Below are 20,861 nucleotides of genomic sequence, written 5' to 3'. Positions count from 1 at the left end.
ATCATGAATGAATTTATTTTCAAATACAATTTTTTATTTCCTTCACATGAATTTTAAAATGACCATATTTCTGGCTCACCCTGTATTATAATTATTATATTGTTATTTAATATTATATTATTACATGACTAAAATATTCATAAACTTACATTATTAACAAGGTGAACGCAATGTAAAATAAATAAATAAATCGCTAACCCTATTTTAACAAAACTCAGGACATGCTACTTGTATGTAATCCTCTGCCCACCGACACATGCGTGAAAATCGTGGTAATAGCCTTGATCCACACAGTACGGCCTGCAGTTTGTGCGCTCTGATTGATGAGGAGTTATTCGACAGTTAAACATTGCATGGCTAAACTAATTATTTGTGTTCCACATGTTTGTTTTTATTTGATATAATTTCAGGTATTGTCTTTATTAGTGCTTCTGGGTGGATGTGGGTGTCGGCTGAACAGTGTAAGTGGTCTGTGTGCATTTGCTTCCAAAAACAATTAAGATCTAAGGTGGCTCCATGGTAACTAACATCATTGTGTCCCGTGCATGAACCCAAGCAGACGAGAAAACCTTTCCTTTTGCCGGTCATCCCGATGTTAAGAATCCCCTTGGGATGACACGTGCTTGGTAGGGGGTTTGTAAATCCTGTCGCATGATAACAGACGGCCTTCCTCCACAAAAGCCGCTTATGCTTCCATTTGCTTATCTCACTATTATTTCATATCTGTGTCGTTCAAGGAAAATTGCAATCTGTGTTTGGCCTTCTGATCAAATCGTGCATATTTAAGTTTATTTCATCTAAGATTTGATTATTTTTATGTTGTCATGCCCGGGTATAACATTTGTTACTTGTTTTCATTAATCTTTCACTTGCTTTTGTTAACTGTGTTACCAATGGGGAGATATTCTTTCCTGAAGCCTTTCCCCACTTTTTCCCTTTCCCTAATTTCGCCCTTTCCCCCGTTCCATTGCCCTATCTGTACCCTCATATATTATAGCCTGTTTCTATTATACTGTAGGCTTGACTGGGTTGACTTGGTGAGCTCAACATTTTCCTCCACTCAAAGACCAAGCTTGCTCGATATTTTGTGTACAAGATCGAGGCTCGTGTAAGAGCTAACATTAATCACATAAAAACAAACTGACACAAAAAAAAAGATCAAGAGAGTGGGAGACAAGATTGGGAGAGAGAGGAAAGCACACAAGTACAACAGTAGAGAAGAGGGACATCAGGAGATCTGTAGGAGGAAGAGGGTTTCGGGGGAGGGGGCATGGGAAGGGTAACAGATGTGAGGGGGGAGGGGAGGTGGGGTGGGAGAGGTTAAAAAAAAACACAGGGAAACTGGTAGAACTTCTAGGAAAGAAGTCGGTATTTCAAAAAAGTGGATCTGGGGTGAATTAATGGTGGTAGAAAAGATCATGTTTTTGGATGAGGGAAGATAAGAGATGGTGGTGAACAGCTGTTTTAAAGACCTGGAGGGAGGATTGGGATTGAAGAGAGTGAGGGAGTTTGTTCCAGAGGCGGGAGAAAAGAGGAATGAAGGAGTGAAGGTGAGCAGAGAGTCTTGATTTTGACAGTTTAACCGTAAGAGGGTTGCAGGCAGATCTTGTGCGTCCTGTAGGAATATTTGGGGGACAGAGCCCAGACAGAGCTGGGGGAGCGAAGCCGGATAGGAGTCGGTAGGAGACAGAAAGCCCACCAACCTGCCTGCTGTGAGTGAGTGAAAGGTCCTCGGAGTTAGCTTCATCGTGGGAGATTCCAATGATTCTGAACGCTTTGGTTTCAACAGCGTGAAGACGAGCTTGGTGTGAGGCAGGAACACCGGCCCAGAGGGGGGAACAGTATTCCATTGAGCTGCGGATGAAAGCCTTGTATGTGGTGAGGAGCTCAGGTGTGCCAAGGAAGGACTTCACACGACGGAGGATGCCCAGTCGGCGATTGGCTTTGGAAGCCAGATTGGAAATGTGGTTTTCCCAGGAAAGATCATGGCAGATATTGAGACCCAAAAGCTTGAGTGACAGAACTTCTTGGAGAGGATTGTTGAGGCATCTATTGGAGTTTTTTGGTTGGTGGAATTGGCTCAACCAACCAGCTCAACACATTCGGCTTTGTATCGTTGAAATAGTCCACCGAGGGGCAAGCTACGAGCTGGTGTTTGCCCAATGCCCCGACGTTACCTTGGGTGCATGTCAGTCTCCATGGGGCTGTACCTCTGGTTGTGCTTTCCACGATCTTTAACCCCTTACTTGCCAGCATTTTGTCTGGCATAGATTTCAGAAGGTGGCAGGAAATGGGTTCACGGAAGGCTGTTTGGTGTCTCGTGGTATCTGCAACTCCAAACACCCCTTGATCAGTTTATGAGATCTAAGCAAATGTTAAGCTACATTTTGTGAAAAGATTTATCTGTCAAAGTACGTCATGCTTATTGCATTTTGTTGCTGTCAGGCCAATGGTTTAGTCAATCGTAAATCAACATGAGTGCGTTATCCTTTGGCCCAGTGCAACAATAAATTGCATATCATTTTCACAGTGCATCATTTGGCTAGTTCAACAGTTTTCATCGTATAATTACAGTACAATTTGTTATTGAGTAAATGTATTTGTACTCGCATTCAAACTACCAACGGATTAGACTAGCAATTTCTAGCGAAAAGACCAGCAACGAATGAAGCCTGTATATGAAGCACAAGCATCTTTTGCACTTTACTAATTTATTTTTTAAATATTTTCTTGGGTAAGTGTATATCTACCTTTAGAAGTTGTTTGGAAGACAAACTTAGCATAAAATACAAAATTTGCCAGCAGGCTTGTATGTCGTGTAGCACACGTACCATGAAAGGAACTTTGAGCAAATGCTTCATCAATCTCAGTGATGTTGGAATGTTTTGACCACTGAACTACAAAGATGCCTCTGGTGGGAGAAAGCCTCAACCTAATTGGCCAACACCGAAGGACCCCTATTTAGAATTGCTAAATAAAAATACTTCCACAAAGCAGAGTTCCAAGCAAAATCTCCAAGATATACGGTGGACGAAAGTACCTAAATAATGCATATGAACGAGATCATCCTTTAGGGGTGCCAAAAATCTCTCTGAAATGTAGAGTTAGCGATCCCTTGCTGTCCTTCACCATAGTATTTATTGGTTAAAGTACTATTGGTTAAAGCATTTTTTCGGGAAAAAATAAGATAACAATAAAATAGCAGGATCAACCTACCAGAAATTGCAACAGAACATATCTACATCGCTTTATTCCCAGATAATGTCCACTGCAACACATACAGTCCAAATAAACTGTGTTCTGGGAAAACACGAGAAATGGGATAAAACAAGATGGCCACCAAATATAAAACAAATCACCAACTCCTCGTGTAATAAATGTAGAATGATGTTGTATAACACTCTTTGATGATATTTTTGGCATCCTTAAATGTAATGGAAGCAAAACAAAATAAACACGGTTAGCTATGTTCAAGGTCATTGATGAAAGATCAAGCTCATTTCCCATTATGGAAGCCCATGGAATAATCATAATGGCCATTCCTTTAGATCTCATCAGATAACTAGAATGACACCCGGTGGAGCACATACCTCCGCCAGGCTGAACAGGTTACGTTTTGTATCCCACCGATAGATGAGATCTGGATCCGGACCTGAACCAAAATCGAATTGGCTCGTTCTTGTCACCTACCCAACTCATCCACCTAATTTTGTCATAATCTGTCCACAACTTTTTCAGATATCCTGCTCACAAACAAACAAACAATAAAATGAATGTTGAATCCATAACTTCAAATGAATGTTGAATGTTGAATATTCTGCACCTTCGGTAGATAAGGCAAAACATTTACGAAGGTCTATTTTATACAACATTCTGTTTTTGGTGTTTTTAACACAATTTTTTTAACACGAGCTCGGAGTGGAGCTGACACACACACACACACACGAACACACACTTAATATACAGACAGAAATACGCAACACAACACTAGACTGGTAGACGGGACAAACAGCCACTGAACTTGGGGGAAGTGCCATCACTCCCCGGGGTACGCTGGGTACAAGCGCCGACACAACTGTGGCGCCGCTTTTCTCACCACACTCAGTGGGTCATTTCCTAAGGAGGAATTTAGTCCTCCCCATGGATTATAATAATAGTAGTAATACCTATAGGGATTAGAATATTATAAGACAATTATCCATGATGATGACTACTACTACTACTACTATAACTTTATTGGCACCAGTTATTTTCAATTTATTCTGGGGGCAACTAAGGGGGTGGGGGAATTTCGCGAAAGTCTTTCACGAACTGGCTGGCCAGACCTGATATTCGACTAAAGGTGGCAGGAATTTGTAATTTGTTCAGGGTGTTGGTGATAACTCACATACTCTTTGCTAAAGACATTGTGTGATCTTTAATACCCACCAAGTTCTGTTAGCAGATGGAACACTGATAAATTCATTGCATACAATGTATATTTCCTTAAACAAGACTAGTATGTGTGATTTACTGTGGCACTTATTCATTGTATCCCCATGGCCACATGGATCAATACATATCAGAGTATTTTACATTCTCTGCATTACATCATGAGAAAGTACAGAGAGGCATTTGTGTTTCCTGGATATAATAGAACGTCCATAAGAGAGTCTGCTCTCTGGCAAAACAACAGGAGGAAACGTTTGAGCACAAGTGACATTTGCTGTTCAAATATGTCACAATGAAGAACCTGTTTCTGGCCAGCAAGACTAACAAGGAAATGATTCATCAGCATACAGCAGTGAATGGAGTTTCCAAACCTGCGGTCTTCCACGCTTGCACTTGTGTGCATCCCTGCAGAATAATCTGCACCTACTTGGGGTAGAAGAAAACACGAGAAAAGTAGATGTACAGCTCAATTCAACCCTACAAGTGATCAATGGTTGCTTTCGACCAGCAGCAACTTATCGCTCTTCACCATCTAAGACACAAAGCTGCAACCAGACAGGCAGCATTCACAACAGTTGAGCAACTAGCCCATCACTTCCACAGCAAAATTGTCGGGGATCCTTAAAAAAAATAAAAATAAAAATATATATACATGGGCTAAGGCTCGTAATAGAGCTCACACACACACGCACGCACGCACACACACACACACACACACACACACACACACACACAAAAGGACATACTGACGAGACAAACACTTAACACAACCACTGAGTGACGTCACTACCATCTCATTTCTGGGATACTCTGGGTACAAGCGACGTCATAACAATGGCGCCAGTTTTCTCACCATACTCAGCGAAGTGATGATGAATACACGACATCTTTTGTTCTTTCTTTTGTTACGTGCTCCTCCCCAACCCCCTGGTCACGGTGTACCTCCGAGCCCCAAAAGGAGTCACGGCAGAAAAATATGTTACCCTGTGTCAAAAAATCAATGGTAAAACCACCCCAATTGCAAATAATACAAACACCAATAATACAAACAAATATTGTATTAAAAATCACACAAGAATAACAGTACAACAATAATAGGAATCAAGAGTACAATCAATATATCTCCTATGATGGTACCATCAGCTAACATGCATAAGGTAATTCACTGTGCTCCAAGTGAGTGGAAAAGAACATTCTCCAATGTCTCCATATTCCCGTCTTCGAGCTCAGATTTGATCCCCTCCAGTGATCAACGAAACGATGTCGAATCGAAACCAGAATCTCGTTCAGATGACAGGCACAGTCGCGCCGCCCAAAACGGCACAAAGGCGCACGCGGCCAAAGCGGAGAAAAGGGTCACGTGGTTAAAGCGGCACAAAGGCGCACGCACTCACGGCGACTGGGAAATCCAAAGGCGCCCTCCAGGTATGAACTTTCACTGTTCACAGTCGGCGAGCCGCAAAGTAATCGTCAAAAGCCTCGGTGCACACACACCACAGATACGTCTGAAAGCGGTGGAAACGGTTGACGAAGCAAGGAAAGTTTGCTCGACGCGCGAAGCGCGTGAGTCAAAATGGCCGACGGCTCGTTCTCGAGTCGCAACGACCCGGCGATGATTCTTCGGAATCTAACGCCAAACCTGACACGCAGGATGATCCGTCACAGCGATAACCACTTTATCGCAGAAATCCTTTTCCCCCAGGAAATCCAAAGTACATGACTCTTGCTCGACAACGTTCGATCCACCGCAAAGCAACCCGCTTCTTCTCCGACTTTTTCGCTCCGCCATCTTTTTCTTCTCCTTCCGCTTCCTCGTCGTCCGGTTCCGGTTCCGTCGACACCTTCTGCTCAATACCCGCTCCACCCCATCATGCATCTCTGCCATCAAATCAAATGGACTCCTCCGACGACCCAGGTACATTCACCGTGGCTCCGGTCGCAAGTTTGTTTATTTGCAATCAGGTCACTCCATCCCCGTCCTCTGGTCGGCTCAGCGCACTCTCACTCTTCGTCCCAGCGCACCTGGTCACAGCAACCCACACGATCGCACCTCTTGCCTACGAACCCTGGCTAAATCACCTGAATTCATCCCTGCTGTTCAAAACAACATCAAGCTCACCCTGTTCAACACCCGGTCCCTCAACAATAAATGCCTCATCCTGAACGAATACATCCTGGATAACAAACTGGACTTTCTCTGTCTCACCGAAACCTGGCAACAACCTCTGGACTACTACACACTCAACCTCACCACACCCAATGGATATTCCTACGTCAATAAACCACGCTCGGAGGGCCGAGGTGGTGGAATTGCCGTTATCCACCGTCAAGACATCAAGACCAACCTCATCTCCATCTCATCTGCTCCATCATTTGAACACCTGGCTTTAAAACTCTCTGGTCACACGCAGTCAGTCATGGCTGTCGTCTACCGCCCTCCCAAACCACACCCATCATTCCTGTCTGACTTCTCCTACTTTCTGACCCAGCTATGTTCCCTCTCCCCCTCAATCCTCCTCCTTGGTGATTTCAATATCCACATGGACTCCACTGACTCCACAATAACCACTGACTTCACTGATTTACTCACCTGCTTTAACCTCACTCAACATGTCGACTTTCCTACCCATATCCGTGGTCACATTTTGGACCTTGTCTGCTCCACTGGATTAAATTTGCACCATCTCTATGGCTCCGACCTCACCCTCTCTGACCACTTAGCCATCACTCTGACCATCAACATCCCCGCCCCAACACCAAGGCATTATCGCACAATCAACTTCCGTAAGCTAAACGCTCTTTCACCTACCTCATTCTCATCCACCCTCTCTGAAAAAATGTCCACTTCTCCCTTCATTGACCTCCACACCCCTTCCGACCTCACTGACTACTACAACCACACTCTCTCCTCCTGCCTTGACCAGCTTGCGCCTGTAAAAACCAAAACAGTTTCTTTCACCCATTCTGCTCCCTGGTTTACCCCTGAACTCCACCTGATGAAAACTCGTGCTCGCCAACTTGAAAGACTCCGCAATAAAACGGGTCTCACAGTTCACTCCCAAGCCTACAAGGACCACATACAACACTACAAAGATGCCCTCTCCCGCGCCCGCTCTGCCTACTACTCTCAAATTATCCACTCTGGCTCCGGAAACCCAAAAGCACTCTTCTCGACAATAAACAAACTCCTCCGCCCCCTGAACACCACCACCCAGTCATTCACAGTAGACAACTGCATCTCCTTCCTCTCTTTCTTCCAACGCAAAATTGACAACATCTACAACAGCTTGACCACCGCCGCACCCGCTCCCCCTCCAACCACCTGCCCCCCCTTGTCCTGCCATCCCCTGTCTCGGTTCTCCCCAATCTCTCCTACTGACCTCTCTGAACTCCTCATAGGAATGAAAACTGCCACCTGCACTCTTGACCCCATCCCCTCCAGCTTTGTCAAAGCCTCCCTCCCTGCTCTCTCTCCACTTATCATTGCAACAATAAACTCCTCCCTGTCTACAGGCATCGTCCCACCTTCCCTCAAAATTGCTGCTGTTACCCCCATTCTAAAAAAACCTGGTCTAAACCCTGACACCCTAAACAACTTCAGACCCATCTCCAACCTACCCTTTCTGTCAAAAGTTTTGGAACGCGCTGTAGCCACTCAACTCAAACATCATCTCTCTGCCAATAACTTGTATGAAACATTCCAATCCGGATTCCGCTCCAACCACAGTACTGAAACTGCTCTCCTCAAAATCACCAACGACCTTCTCCTCTCCTCTGACGCTGGCAACCTCAACATTCTCGTCCTCCTCGACCTCAGCGCTGCCTTTGACACCATCGATCACACTATCCTCCTCACCCGACTTGAATCCACCTTTAACGTCACCGGCACTGCCCTCTCTTGGATTAAATCATACCTCTCTGACAGATGCCAGTTCATCTCCATCAATAACTGCAAATCCCCCACTGCTCCCCTCCCCCAAGGTGTCCCCCAAGGTTCAGTTCTTGGCCCCCTCCTCTTCATCCTTTACCTGTCCCCGCTCGGTCACTTAATCCGCCGTCATGGTCTCCAATTCCACTGCTTCGCCGATGACATCCAGCTTTTCATCTCCACCAAGTCCGTCTCCACCGACACCCACTCTATCCTGACAAACTGCATCACTGAAATAAAATCCTGGCTTCAAATCAACTTCCTCAAGCTTAACTGTGATAAATCTGAAATAATCATCATTGGCCCAAAAACGCTCACAAAATCCACCCATAACTTTGCCCTCAACATCGACGGTATCCCAGTATCCACCTCCCCTCACATCCGGAATCTTGGCGTCATCTTTGACCAAACCCTTTCCTTCGACAAATACACTAAACAGATCACAAAGTCAGCCTTCTTTCACCTGAAAAACATTGCCCGTCTCCGCTCATCCCTCTCCTCCACGGCTGCAGAAACCCTCATCCACGCCTTCATCACCTCCCGTCTGGACTACTGCAATAGCCTCCTCTATGGTTCACCCTCAAAAATCACCAATAAACTCCAATACATTCAGAACTCCGCTGCCCGTCTACTCACTCATTCCCGGACCCGTGACCACATCACCCCCGTCCTTTACAAGCTTCACTGGCTCCCCATCCCCCAGAGAATCCAGTACAAAATCCTCCTCTTGACATACAAAGCCCTCCATAACCTGGCCCCATCCTACCTGGCTGACCTCCTCTCCAGACACACTCCCACCCGCAACCTCCGCTCTGCTGGTACCAACCTCCTGACCCCCTCCATCCGGACCAAATTCAGATCCTGGGGGGACAGGGCCTTCTCCATCGCTGCTCCCACCCTCTGGAACTCACTACCTCACACCATCAGAGACTCCTCCTCACTCACCACATTCAAAACATCACTAAAGACCCACCTGTTCAACGCTGCATTCAACATTCAACCCACAGCATTTAACCCCTGACTATCTCTTCTCCTTCTCCCTCCTTTTGCTTTAAATATTTCCCTATTGATTCTTGTCTTGTCTTTTTGATTCTTGTCTTATATATATGCCGTATATCGCTGCTGTTTGTTTTCTTGATTCTTGTCTTTTTGCAATTGTTGTTTTCATGTATTGTTATGCATTATGTTTTCCACTCTGTCAAAGCGCCTTTGGGCTTCTGGAAAAGCGCTATACAAAATAAATGAATTATTATTATTATTATTATTTAAAACTTTAACCTTTTTACCTTTTGACAACAATAACCGTCATTTCCCTCAAACCACCATAATAATAATAATAATACATGGAACCAGAAATGTTTCAAGTGGATGAAAACCACAACAACGGAAGCGATGAAGCCGTAACACTTTCTTGATTTGATCTAGAGCGATAGCCATTCACTATTATTCTATGGGCTTGCAGAATGGGAAAGTACCGTGACTTTTCATCAATGACCAGAAATGGCTAATCCAATGTATTTTGCTTCCATTAGATTTCTGTATGTCCAAAGCGGGGCTTATAACTTAGTCCAGAACGGGCGCTTATGGATCGGGTCTCGTCTGTCCGTCCGTGCATGCGTGCGTCCACAACCATATATCAGAGGTGTGTCGTTGAAGGCGGCAAAAAGGGTTGGCGTCAGGAAGGGCATCCGGCCGTAAAACATTGCTTCAAAAAAGGGGACCAAAAAACAACAACTACCACGGTCCCCGAAAAGGCCAACCCCCGCTTTGCGGGGAAAAATGGCCTCTAAAAAACGGTGGTATGGACCGATTTTGTTCATACTTGTTGTAAAGACAATACATGATGGTATACATATGCACATCATTTTGTTTCACGATGCGATGAAAGATGGCTGACTGGCAGCCATTTTAGTTGTAAAAAAAACCCGATGTTGAACATGTCCTCAATCATTTCTCGGACATGCATTTACCGATCTTGTTCAAATTTGGCATCCAGATAATGAATGATGGCTTACATATGCACGTCATTTCCTTTCGAGATTGATGCTGACTGGAGGCCATTTCTTCCTTAAACGTGTCCACAACCATTTCTCGACATGCATTTTCCGATTTTCTTCAAACTTGGCACAAGCAGAGTAGATGACGGCGTACACATCCTCCTCACTTTATTTTGCGTTCTGATCAAATATGGCCGACTGGTAGACTGGCGGCTATTTTAGTTGTAAAAAGCCCGATATTAAACACGTCCTCAACCATTTCTCGGACATGCATTTACCGATCTTGTTCGAACTTGGCACACAGATAATAAATGATGGGTTACATATTCACGTCGTTTTTTGAGATCAGATCCAAGATGGCCGACTGGCGGCCATTTTGTTACTTAAACGTTCCCCAACCATTTCTCAACATGCATGGACCGATTTTGTTCAAACTTGGCACAAAGACAATACATGAGAGTATACATATGTGGAAGATTTTGTTTTGTAATCTGACCAAAGATGGCCGACTGACAGAATTTAACTCCGTACAACAGAATTTCTAAAACCACAGAGGCTATAACATTTTATGTATTTTTATTCTTGTTAGGTGAGGATCAGTATAGATTATTTGTACATTTGGCAGCAATCATTGCTTTTTGCCCTTTTGGAGTTCCACTCTCCTCTCCTCTCCACCCCACCTCCACCGTCCACCCTCCAATACGATTACAGAACACTTAACACTTTCTATACACAAAATAACTTGTTGGGAAGATCCATATTCAAAATGAAGTCACCACCAACTTAAACATCTCAAATCAAGAAATTATGGGACCCATAAAGGTACCCTAATTGCCTACTGAACATCATTACACGTTCACCTTTTATATGTGAGGGTACATTTCTGGGTACAATATAATGGAGATACCTTCTGTTGCAATTAGTGATCATGTATTAAATTGACTGGACTATCTGATTTAATTCCAAGTTCTTTGTGGGTGAGTTGAATGTCAAGTTAACCAGTAATTTGCATCAGGAAGATCCCTCTGCTTCCTGGTCTACAATTACCTCAATTATTAATCACTTTTTTTTTCTTTTTTTTTTAACCCTTGTACTCCATGCTCCTTGTTCTGTTGAATAAATAAAATAGTAATAATAATATATTGTTTTTAGATGAACAACAAAATAAAAGTGTAATCATGTAAAATGCACAAATCTGAAATACATCAATAATGTACATATTTCCAACTGTAATAGGAAGCAAAATAAAAGGGGAACAAGTACAAATACATTCAAAGTACACCGCCTCTATGCCAAATAAAAAAATAACACCCTACAGCATGCAGCATTGCGGGGCACCTCCGGCTCCCGGCGATACCGCTGTGCAGCACAGAGAGACAGTATTGGGAGGGAGAGGTGCACAATAATTGATTGATTAATTGCATAATTAAAATCAACAAATAATCGTAAAATCATTTCTTAATCAATTGGCTAATGGCATACCTCAACCACCAGTGTTTCATCCGAAGCTGTAACTTTTTGAGAAATAATTAATTAAGTCATCAATAGAAAATAGATAAATATAATTGATTAATTGATTGATTAATCAATAAATAAATTAATTCCCTTTACAGCCAAATCACTTGGTCATTGTAGTGTCCAAATATCAGCTTCCAAGCTCAAAAGGTGCCCGAGATATTGCCCAGATGAGAAAGGAAATAAATAAGCACTTTATTAATCGACAATAATTAAGTAATTAATCAATTAATTGATTAATCAAAAAACAAAAATATACAGTTTTTGCCAAAGTACTTACTCACTATTGTGCCGAAATTTTAGCTTCCTAGCTCAAAGGATGGCTGAGATATCGCATAGACAAACAAAAAAACAAGAAATATGTCGTGCATAGCACGATACTTGCAAAATCCATAAAATTAGTTGCTGGCCTATGATGACCTCAAAAATAATTGGTGGTTGAATTCAGTGACCTGGTATGCAAATCCTCTTAAAATTTCAAGTTAATCGGATGAAAATTTAGGATTTTCTAAATGTGGCCTATGTTGACCTCAAAATAGTTGGCAGTTGAATTCATTGACCAGATATGCAAGTGCTCTTCAAATTTCAAGTTAATTGGATGAAAATTGAGGATTTTAGAAATTTGGCCGATGTTGACCTTTAGGCCTATGTTAACCTATTGATCTTTTGACCCCAAAAACAATAGGCTTCTTGCTTATCACCAACTCTACCATTTGGTGGAATTTCGTGAAGATCGGTTGAAAATTTTGACCTGTAGGCGACTAACATACAGACAGACAGACAGAATATCACACAAGACAAACCAATATACTTGAAATGATTTTCCCAAGTAACAAACAAGAAATATGTTGTACAAAGCACCTGCTAGCAAAATCCCTAAAATAAGTTGTTGGCCTATGATGACCTCAAGAATAGTTGATGGTTGAAGTTAGTGACCAGATATGCAAATCCTCTTCAAATTTCAAGTTAATCGGATGAAAATTGAAGATTTTAGAAATTTGACAAAGTTGGTGACCTCTGGCCTATGTTGACCTATTGACATTTTGACCCCCAAAACAATAGGCTTCTTGCTTATGACCAACTCATCCATTTGGTGAAGTTTCGTGAAGATCGGTTGAAAATTGTGACCTGTAAGCGGCTGACATACAGACAGACAGACAGGCAGACAGGCAGACAGACAGACAAACAGACAGAATAACGCGCAAGACCAACCAATGGACAGTACTTGAAAAATCTTCGATTTTCGCAAGTAACAAGACCAACCAATATACAGTACTTGAAAAATCTTCGATTTTCGCAAGTAACAAGACAAACCAATATACAGTACTTGAAAACTCTTCTATTTTCGCAAGTAACAAGACAAACCAATATACTTGAAAAATCTTTGATTTTCGCAAGTAACAAGACAAACCAATATACAGTACTTGAAAACTCTTCGATTTTCGCAAGTAACAAGACAAACCAATATACTTGAAAAATCTTCGATTTTCGCAAGTAACAAGACAAACCAATATACAGTACTTGAAAAATCTTCGATTTTCGCAAGTAACAAGACAAACCAATATACAGTACTTGAAAAATCTTCGATTTTCGCAAGTAACAAGACAAACCAATATACAGTACTTGAAAAATCTTCTATTTGAGCAAGTAACAAGACAAAGCAGTATACTTGAAAAATCTTCGATTTTCGCAAGTAACAAGACAAACCAATATACAGTACATGAAAAATCTTCTATTTTCGCAAGTAACAAGACAAACCAATATACAGTACATGAAAAATCTTCGATTTTCGCAAGTAACAAGACAAACCAGTATACTTGAAAAATCTTCTATTTTCACAAGTAACAAGACAAACCAATATACAGTACATGAAAAATCTTCGATTTTCGCAAGTAACAAGACAAACCAATATACAGTACATGAAAAATCTTCGATTTTCGCAAGTAACAAGACAAAACAATATACAGTACATGAAAAATCTTCTATTTTCGCAAGTAACAAGACAAACCAACATACAGTACTTGAAAAATCTTCTATTTTCGCAAGTAACAAGACAAACCAATATACAGTACAAGAAAAATCTTCGATTTTCGCAAGTAACAAGACAAACCAATATACAGTACATGAAAAATCTTCTATTTTCACAAGTAACAAGACAAACCAATATACAGTACTTGAAAAATCTTCTATTTTCGCAAGTAACAAGACAAACCAATATACAGTACATGAAAAATCTTCGATTTTCGCAAGTAACAAGACAAACCAATATACAGCACATGAAAAATCTTCTATTTTCGCAAGTAACAAGACAAACCAATATACAGTACATGAAAAATCTTCGATTTTCGCTAGTAGCAAGACAAACCAATATACAGTACATGAAAAATCTTCTATTTTCGCTAGTAGCAAGACAAACCAATATACAGTACTTGAAAAATCTTCGATTTTCGCAAGTAACAAGACAAACCAATATACAGTACTTGAAAAATCTTCGATTTTCGCTAGTAGCAAGACAAACCAATATACAGTACATGAAAAATCTTCGATTTTCGCTAGTAGCAAGACAAACCAATATACAGTACATGAAAAATCTTCTATTTTCGCAAGTAACAAGACAAACCAATATACAGTACTTGAAAAATCTTCGATTTTCGCTAGTAGCAAGACAAACCAACATACAGTACATGAAAAATCTTCTATTTTCGCAAGTAACAAGACAAACCAATATACAGTACATGAAAAATGTTCTATTTTCGCAAGTAACAAGACAAACCAATATACAGTACTTGAAAAATCTTCTATTTTCGCAAGTAACAAGGCAAACCAATATACAGTACATGAAAAATCTTCTATTTTCACAAGTAACAAGGCAAACCAATATACAGTACATGAAAAATCTTCTATTTTCGCAAGTAACAAGACAAACCAATATACAGTACATGAAAAATCTTCGATTTTCGCAAGTAACAAGACAAACCAGTATACTTGAAAAATCTTCTATTTTCGCAAGTAACAAGACAAACCAATATACAGTACATGAAAAATCTTCGATTTTCGCAAGTAACAAGACAAACCAATATACAGTACATGAAAAATCTTCGATTTTCGCAAGTAACAAGACAAAACAATATACAGTACATGAAAAATCTTCTATTTTCGCAAGTAACAAGACAAACCAACATACAGTACTTGAAAAATCTTCTATTTTCGCAAGTAACAAGACAAACCAATATACAGTACAAGAAAAATCTTCGATTTTCGCAAGTAACAAGACAAACCAATATACAGTACATGAAAAATCTTCTATTTTCACAAGTAACAAGACAAACCAATATACAGTACTTGAAAAATCTTCTATTTTCGCAAGTAACAAGACAAACCAATATACAGTACATGAAAAATCTTCGATTTTCGCAAGTAACAAGACAAACCAATATACAGCACATGAAAAATCTTCTATTTTCGCAAGTAACAAGACAAACCAATATACAGTACATGAAAAATCTTCGATTTTCGCTAGTAGCAAGACAAACCAATATACAGTACATGAAAAATCTTCTATTTTCGCTAGTAGCAAGACAAACCAATATACAGTACTTGAAAAATCTTCGATTTTCGCAAGTAACAAGACAAACCAATATACAGTACTTGAAAAATCTTCGATTTTCGCTAGTAGCAAGACAAACCAATATACAGTACATGAAAAATCTTCGATTTTCGCTAGTAGCAAGACAAACCAATATACAGTACATGAAAAATCTTCTATTTTCGCAAGTAACAAGACAAACCAATATACAGTACTTGAAAAATCTTCGATTTTCGCTAGTAGCAAGACAAACCAACATACAGTACATGAAAAATCTTCTATTTTCGCAAGTAACAAGACAAACCAATATACAGTACATGAAAAATGTTCTATTTTCGCAAGTAACAAGACAAACCAATATACAGTACTTGAAAAATCTTCTATTTTCGCAAGTAACAAGGCAAACCAATATACAGTACATGAAAAATCTTCTATTTTCACAAGTAACAAGGCAAACCAATATACAGTACATGAAAAATCTTCTATTTTCGCAAGTAACAAGACAAACCAATATACAGTACATGAAAAATCTTCTATTTTCGCAAGTAACAAGGCAAACCAATATACAGTACATGAAAAATCTTCGAATTTTCGCAAGTAACAAGACAAACCAATATACAGTACTTGAAAAATCTTCTATTTTCGCAAGTAACAAGACAAACCAATATACAGTACTTGAAAAATCTTCTATTTTCGCTAGTAGCAAGACAAACCAATATACAGTACATGAAAAATCTTCTATTTTCGCAAGTAACAAGACAAACCAATATACAGTACTTGAAAAATCTTCGATTTTCGCAAGTAACAAGACAAACCAATATACAGTACTTGAAAAATCTTCGATTTTCGCAAGTAACAAGACAAACCAATATACAGTACTTGAAAAATCTTCTATTTTCGCTAGTAGCAAGACAAACCAATATACAGTACATGAAAAATGTTCTATTTTCGCAAGTAACAAGGCAAACCAATATACAGTACTTGAAAAATCTTCTATTTTCGCAAGTAACAAGGCAAACCAATATACAGTACATGAAAAATCTTCTATTTTCACAAGTAACAAGACAAACCAATATACAGTACTTGAAAAATCGTCTATTTTCGCAAGTAACAAGACAAACCAATATCCAGTACTTGAAAAATCTTCGATTTTCGCAAGTAACAAGACAAACCAATATACAGTACATGAAAAATCTTCGATTTTCGCAAGTAACAAGGCAAACCAATATACAGTACATGAAAAATCTTCGATTTTTGCAAGTAACAAGACAAACCAATAATACAGTACATGAAAAATCTTCGATTTTCGCAAGTAACAAGGCAAACCAATATACACTACATGAAAAATCTTCGATTTTCGCAAGTAACAAGGCAAACCAATATACAGTACTTGAAAAATCTTCGATTTTCGCAAGTAACAAGGCAAACCAATATACAGTACATGAAAAATCTTCTATTTTCGCAAGTAACAAGGCAAACCAATATACAGTACTTGAAAAATCTTCTATTTTCACAAGTAACAAGACAAACCAATATACAGTACTTGAAAAATCTTCTATTTTCGCAAATAACAAGACAAACCAATTTACAGTACTTGAAAAAACTTCTATTTTCGCAAGTAACAAGGCAAACCAATATACAGTACTTGAAAAATCTTCGATTTTCGCAAGTAACAAGGCAAACCAATATACATTACATGAAAAATCTTCGATTTTCGCAAGTAACAAGACAAACCAATATACAGTACATGAAAAATCTTCTATTTTCGCAAGTAATAAGACAAACCAATATACAGTACTTGAAAAATCTTCTATTTTCGCAAGTAACAAGGCAAACCAATATACAGTACATGAAAAATCTTCTATTTTCGCTAGTAGCAAGACAAACCAATATGCAGTACTTGAAAAATCTTCTATTTTCACAAGTAACAAGACAAACCAATATACAGTACATGAAAAATCTTCTATTTTCGCAAGTAATAAGACAAACCAATATACAGTACTTGAAAAATCTTCTATTTTCGCAAGTAACAAGGCAAACCAATATACAGTACATGAAAAATCTTCTATTTTCGCAAGTAACAAGGCAAACCAATATACAGTACTTGAAAAATCTTCTATTTTCGCAAGTAACAAGGCAAACCAATATACAGTACTTGAAAAATCTTCGATTTTCGCTAGTAGCAAGACAAACCAATATGCAGTACTTGAAAAATCTTCTATTTTCACAAGTAACAAGACAAACCAATATACAGTACATGAAAAATCTTCTATTTTCGCTAGTAGCAAGACAAACCAATATACAGTACATGAAAAATTTTCTATTTTCGCAAGTAGCAAGACAAACCAATATACAGTACATGAAAAATCTTCTATTTTCGCAAGTAGCAAGACAAACCAATATACAGTACATGAAAAATCTTCTATTTTCGCAAGTAACAAGACAAACCAATATACAGTACATGAAAAATCTTCTATTTTCGCAAGTAACAAGACAAACCAATATACAGTACATGAAAAATCTTCTATTTTCGCAAGTAACAAGGCAAACCAATATACAGTACATGAAAAATCTTCTATTTTCGCAAGTAACAAGGCAAACCAATATACAGTACATGAAAAATCTTCTATTTTCGCAAGTAACAAGGCAAACCAATATACAGTACATGAAAAATCTTCTATTTTCGCAAGTAACAAGACAAACCAATATACAGTACATGAAAAATCTTCTATTTTCGCAAGTAACAATACAAACCAATATACTGTACTTGAAAAATCTTCTATTTTCGCAAGTAACAAGACAAACCAATATACAGTACTTGAAAAATCTTCTATTTTCGCAAGTAACAAGGCAAACCAATATACAGTACATGAAAAATCTTCTATTTTCGCTAGTAGCAAGACAAACCAATATACAGTACATGAAAAATCTTCTATTTTCGCAAGTAACAAGACAAACCAATATACAGTACTTGAAAAATCTTCTATTTTCGCTAGTAGCAAGACAAACCAACATACAGTACATGAAAAATCTTCTATTTTCGCAAGTAACAAGACAAACCAATATACAGTACTTGAAAAATCTTCTATTTTCGCAAGTAACAAGACAAACCAATATACAGTACATGAAAAATCTTCTATTTTCGCAAGTAACAAGACAAACCAATATACAGTACATGAAAAATCTTCTATTTTCGCAAGTAACAAGACAAACCAATATACTGTACTTGAAAAATCTTCTATTTTCGCAAGTAACAAGACAAACCAATATACAGTACTTGAAAAATCTTCTATTTTCACAAGTAACAAGACAAACCAATATACAGTACATGAAAAATCTTCTATTTTCGCAAGTAACAAGACAAACCAATATACTGTACTTGAAAAATCTTCTATTTTCGCAAGTAACAAGACAAACCAATATACAGTACTTGAAAAATCTTCTATTTTCGCAAGTAACAAGACAAACCAATATACAGTACTTGAAAAATCTTCTATTTTCGCAAGTAACAAGGCAAACCAATATACAGTACATGAAAAATCTTCTATTTTCGCTAGTAGCAAGACAAACCAATATGCAGTACTTGAAAAATCTTCTATTTTCACAAGTAACAAGACAAACCAATATACAGTACATGAAAAATCTTCTATTTTCGCTAGTAGCAAGACAAACCAATATACAGTACATGAAAAATTTTCTATTTTCGCAAGTAGCTAGACAAACCAATATACAGTACATGAAAAATCTTCTATTTTCGCTAGTAGCAAGACAAACCAATATACAGTACATGAAAAATCTTCTATTTTCGCAAGTAACAAGGCAAACCAATATACAGTACTTGAAAAATCTTCTATTTTCGCAAGTAACAAGGCAAACCAATATACAGTACTTGAAAAATCTTCTATTTTCGCAAGTAGCAAGACAAACCAATATGCAGTACTTGAAAAATCTTCTATTTTCGCAAGTAACAAGGCAAACCAATATACAGTACATGAAAAATCTTCTATTTTCGCTAGTAGCAAGACAAACCAATATACAGTACATGAAAAATTTTCTATTTTCGCAAGTAGCTAGACAAACCAATATACAGTACATGAAAAATCTTCTATTTTCGCTAGTAGCAAGACAAACCAATATACAGTACATGAAAAATCTTCTATTTTCGCAAGTAACAAGACAAACCAATATACAGTACATGAAAAATCTTCTATTTTCGCAAGTAACAAGACAAACCAATATACAGTACATGAAAAATCTTCTATTTTCGCAAGTAACAAGACAAACCAATATACAGTACTTGAAAAATCTTCGATTTTCGCTAGTAGCAAGCAAGCAAGCAAGAAAGAAACCTGAGTGAAAACTGAGTACTCCCTTTCAGTGCCCCGTGTCCCCTTAGGTGCCCTGCGATGACGTAATGCAGCGCCTGGAGATGGTATAGGAAAGGAGCGGTGTACAACTAGAACCAAGATAATTAAAAAAAAAAAAATGTTCCACTGAAGAAGAAGAAAAAAAAAATTCCCTTTTTTTTTTCAACTCCAGAACCCTTCTTCTCCATGTGGTCTGAACTCTGCCAGGCACATTTTCCTTCCCGTTCAACATTCTTTGCTATTACTACGTCCGACTGATTCTAGCGACTTTCACTAAGCGTATAATGAATGCTATGGAATCGTAAAGCTCCCATTCCCGCTATTTCTGGAAATGTTGTTAGCTCTTAACAGTTTCTGGATTTACACACCGGGATACAATCTGCCACTCATTACAAATATCGTTGTGTAGCATCTGGAGAGACTCCATCCCAACACACCCACCTGCCCCAGTTCAGCCACGATAACTGCATCTTCCCCAATTCTATTTACAAAAGGTAACTTCTTGGCAACCGTATGTTTTCTGTCTCGATTCAGTTTCTTCGTCCGCTAATCTCTGCTTCGGCCTCCCCACTTCACTCTTAATGTGTCTCGTTGTCCTTTGCTGTGTGAGTAAGTGTTTCTTTGTGAGCACCCTTTTTATTATCCTTTGTGAGTTTTTTTGTGGGGTCAATAACGTCGTCTTATCATGTCACGTATGCTCTTCCCAAGATCGTTGCTCAAGTCTGCCAGTGTCAAAGGGCCGAGCATCCTGTCTGAATGTGTCACGTTTTCTGGCCAAACTTCTATCATGTCCAGCTCTTCTGTGTGCCTTTCTTTGGCTGTGGTTTTGCACAGATGCCTCTTCAAGCTGTCAGAGTTTTGGCAGATACCACGGCAGGAAAGCCCAGGTTTTGATGTCTTTCTTCTCTTCTTTTCTCTTCTTATTTGTCTTTTCTCTCTCTGGCTTTATCTCCTTTTCAATCCATGCAATATGTGCCGCACGAGTAACTCGTGTATACTATTACGAAACCATAACTTGGGCCGTAGTTTCTAATCTT

The 20,861-nt window shown here is 39.1% G+C and overlaps 1 protein-coding gene across 2 annotated transcripts in view; it reads left to right on the top strand.

Moving 5' to 3' along the window:
- LOC137439811 (glutamate receptor ionotropic, kainate 2) overlaps positions 1-20,861 on the top strand; it is a 426,037-nt gene that overhangs the window by 293,917 nt on the left and 111,259 nt on the right. The window lies entirely within an intron of this gene.

Source organism: Myxine glutinosa, chromosome 14 (genome assembly GCF_964187855.1).
Source record: "Myxine glutinosa chromosome 14, kmMyxGlut1.1, whole genome shotgun sequence".
Lineage (NCBI taxonomy): Eukaryota > Metazoa > Chordata > Myxini > Myxiniformes > Myxinidae > Myxine > Myxine glutinosa.
This window is presented reverse-complemented; position numbering and strand designations above follow the sequence as displayed.